General features: G+C 55.6%; 1 long non-coding RNA gene across 1 annotated transcript in view; it reads left to right on the top strand.

Moving 5' to 3' along the window:
* Nucleotides 1-4,089, top strand: part of LOC107184886 — a 15,447-nt gene extending 11,358 nt beyond the window's left edge. The window contains exon 3 of the long non-coding RNA XR_001515784.1: nt 4,078-4,089. This is a non-coding gene — a long non-coding RNA (uncharacterized LOC107184886). The remainder of the gene's footprint in view (nt 1-4,077) is intronic.
* The last annotated feature ends 7 nt before the right edge of the window (nt 4,090-4,096 follow it).

The following is a 4,096-nucleotide window of genomic DNA, read 5'->3' as shown; positions in this document are numbered from 1 at the left end:
CACCCCAGCGGCGGCTGGGCCGGGCTGAGTGACAGGAGCCGGTGCTGGGGCGCCCTGAGCTAAACGCAGGGGCCGGAGGCGGGAGGGAGAGACAACAGGAGGTTCACCCGTGCGCCTGCGGGTCGGGGAAAACACGCACACCTTCCACATTCCGAGCGTTGTTGTGTAAGAAGCAGTCAAGCCCGTGACCCCGTTTTGTGAGCGTGTTTGAGCCCAGCTGTGGACAGTGGCCGGAAAGCAGAATCCCAAGGGATGGAGATCATGCTCCCAGATGGCGGCTCCTCACCTGTTCCCTAGATTGCCGCCGGGGCTGAGCCGCAGGCGGGTCACATGAATCCACGGGGCTGACGGGGAGGCGGGAGGAGCACAGCAGGAGGCTCTGGGATTGGGTGACACGAGCTCCCGTCACTCAGGCGGGGGCAGGACAGTGACCAGCCCACAACTAACCGAGAGCGAGGATGACCAGGGGGTTTGTGGGCTCCGTCCTGGCACCGTTGGCTGTGCCCCGAGTTCCAGAAAAGAGGACGGTACTAGTCACCTGAAATTTCACAGTGTTTTCTCAGAGGCAGAGACAACAGGCTCAGTTAAGATCAAAGTTGACCTTTGCCGGGGAAGACACTGGCCGAGGCCAGGACTGCCCACTGTCAACTGCTGTTTAATTTTTAAAAGTTTCCCCTTCAGACCATCCTGTGTGGTGGCCGTCGGGTCCCTGAGTTTGCAAGGCCGCCAGGCAGGCCGCCCCTGAGCAACCAGGCCGGCACGCGGCCCTTTTCGTGCACCGTGTGCGGGAGCTACACGTCCAGGCGGCCAGGACCGGGGCCTGTGAACTTCCCAGGAGCCACGCCTCCGCCCGCAGGGCCGGCCTGCCCGGGGCTGGTGCTCACCTTCCCCGCCCCACCTGTAGCCGGGGCTGCCTCTGGGCTGCGGGCTCTTCTAAACGTATCTGTTACGTTTAGGTCTGACTGATACTCCCCTCTGCCGGACACTGACCTTTAGGCCACTGCACGCCGACATTCCACTTGTAAGACCATCATCTCTCCCCTCCGGACTTTCCCAGAATCTGGACCCGCCTGGAGAATTCTCCGCCCAGAAAAAGCCGCCTCGAGGCCTTTAAAACCGCTGACTCCCCATCCCCAGGTGCTGACGCCATTTGGGGGTCAGCCCATCTGGTATCCGGACGACCTAATAAATCCATAATCCCTCATCGCTTAGAACTCGTGATCCTGACAATAAGATGGGGCCCGGCCAGTGTGTCTCAGTGGTTGGGCGTCAACCTAGGAACCAGGAGCTCGCGGCTCAATCCCCGGTCAGGGCAGATGCCAGGGTTTGGGGCTCGGTGCCCAGTAGGGCGCGTGCAGGAATGAAAGAGCTGGTCAACTTCAGGGCGCAGTGGCCGGATAAACCCTTTCAGCCGGGGCACAGGCAGGCTGGAGGGTGTTAATGGGAGGAAAAAGGGGACATAGGTAAGACTTTCAACAATAAAGCTTTTATTGATTTATTTTTTTAAAATATATTTTATTGATTTTTTACAGAGAGGAAGGGAGAGGGATAGAGAGTTAGAAACATCGATGAGAGAGAAACATCTATCAGCTGCCCCCTGCACACCTGCCACTGGGGATGTGCCCGCCCCCCAGGTACATGCCCTTGGCGGGAATCGAACCCGGGACCCCTCAGTCCGCAGGCCAACGCTCTATCCACCTAGACAAACCGGTTTCGGCAACAATAAAGCCTTTAAAATAAATAAATAACAATAAGAAGGCTTCGAGCCCTGGCAGTTAAGTCTTGGCTTCGCAGGAGGATGGAGAGTCCGCCGGGCAGCGTTGGCCCACGTGGGATGGAGGCCGTCTGGTCGGCGGGAGGATGACAGGGCTGGAGGCCCAGGAACACACAGCAGCTCTGGCCAGGGCCCAGGCTCCGCGTCCCGACTGCCCTGCCCGTCACCACAGGATGGTGGGACCTGTGACCCGGCCAGGGCCAGCTGGGGGCAGGGCCTCTGCTGTGCCCGGGCAGCACTGCTCAGCCGCCTCCGGTCTGTAGACTGCAAGCCGGCACCAGCAGGGTCCCAGCGACTGGACCTCAGTTGGGCCACCTGGGTACTTGAGTTCTGGCTGCGGACGAAAGGGGCCCCACGCTGACCTGACAGCTCAGGGGAGACCTGCGGGCGGCCTTGCAAACTCAGAGACCTCAAGTCACCACCAAAGATGGTCGGAAATTAAAAACTAAAGCAGTGATGGTGGGCAGTCACGTCCTGGGCCGGTATCTGCACTGACAAGGTCAACAACCTTTACCTTCACTGAGCCTGTCTGTCTTTTTGCATCTATGACAACATGTCCTTGAAATGTCCGGTACCATGTAACTTCCCTTTTTCCAGAGCCCTCGGGGCACAACCTAATGTGCTGGGTGCAGGACAGAGACCACAGATTCCTGCACTGTTACTGTGTTCACTGTTGACTGGTAACTATCCTGCACCCACTTAAGTATGTGTCCATCATTTGGTTTTTTATCCAATCCCAGAGGTCCCTCTCCCAGCCCCACCCCTAGACCCGCCTTGCTTTCTCTCACCCCCAATTTATCGCCAATGGGTTTGGGTGACCCACTTACGGCTTTTCCTTCGTACAAACACGGTGGAAAGCCGCCCTTCTCCAGAGCATGACTCCAACCGGTTGAGACTCTGCTTCCCAGCAACTGTCGACAGTTTGGTTCAAATAAACTCACAAAAATTCTTCACGGGTTTGACTGTTCCCACGTGAACACTAGCACCTGGGAATCTCAGCCTGCTGACCTTCCTCACCTGCCCAGGCCTCTGCACTGCCTGCCGCATCCGCCCTGAACGCCTGGCTTTGAATTCCTCAGGGAAAGGGGCTCAGGGTCTCTGCTGTAGCTGCTTCCTGCAGAAGAGGGCCGACGTCTTCCTGCAGAGTCGAGAGACCGGGCTCTCTGCAGAGGCCTGGGCACAGGAGGAGCTGGGGATGGTGCCCAGAGCTGGCAAAGGGCCGTATTCCCTGAGTACGAGCAGGGCTGATCACCCGGTGGCGACAAACTGTGCTGTTGGGAGGAAAAATAGTTTCAGTTCTCAGTAATTTTCAAGTCAAAGGATGGGAGAAGGTGAAACATCAGTGTGAAGAGTACTGACCAAATACTGAAGAAAAACAGAAAAATTCAGGATCCAGGTCAGTTCATGGATGAAAAACAAAACTTGGTAGACAAGTAACTGAACTAGCGTCTAATCTTCACAACTGTGTATTCTAGATTCTGTTGGAGCACAATAGCCCCCTAAAATCACCCTCATTTTCATCAAAAGGCCAAATTAAGCGCCATTTATTTACTGCATTAAGTCCAGTTTCCATTTGGCCTGCTTATTTGCATACATATGACAAGGGTCATAAGCGCTCATGTAGGCTTTCTTCGGTCTGCTCCTCTGGAATCCCTTAAGGAATGTCCAGGGCGGCCCGGCCGGCGGGGCTCAGGGGGTGAGCATCCACCTATGACCCAGGAGGTCACGCTTGGACTCCCGGTCCGGGCACAGGCCCCAGTTGTGGGCTCCTCGATGCCCAGTAGGGGGCGTGCAGGAGGCAGCCGATCCATGATTCTCTCTCATCATTGATGTTTCTCTCTCTCCCTCTCCTTTCTCTCTGAAATCAATAAAAATATATTTTTAAGAAATCAGAGCCTGTTCCTTTCCAACTAGGCAATGTTATGGTGTATGTGTGTGTGTACATTTAATCCTCAGAGAGAGAGAGAAACATCGATCTGTTGCCTCCGTGCTCACCTGACTGGAGATCGCACCCAGGACCGTTTTTGGTGGACAGTAGACACTCAGCCAACTGATCCACCCACCAGGGCGACAACGTATATTTTTGCTCATCAAATCAGCCCCGATTCACCAAATAGGCCGAGATTTTCTTGAAATCAGTGATGCCCACAATCTCTCTCTCCCTCTCCCTTCCTCCCAGAAATCAATCAAAAGAAATTTGGTTTTGAGCGAAAGCAAAGTTCTATCACAGAAAAGCTGTAAAACGGGGACTCCATGCAGTAGACTGTCGGGGCGTGGGCCACACAGACCTGGTTGGGGAGGAGCACACCCTGGTGACTGGGA

Source organism: Myotis davidii, unplaced genomic scaffold, assembly GCF_000327345.1.
Source record: "Myotis davidii unplaced genomic scaffold, ASM32734v1 scaffold1509, whole genome shotgun sequence".
Lineage (NCBI taxonomy): Eukaryota > Metazoa > Chordata > Mammalia > Chiroptera > Vespertilionidae > Myotis > Myotis davidii.
The sequence above is the reverse complement of the archived record's forward strand: the minus strand, read 5'-3'. Positions and strand labels throughout refer to the sequence as shown.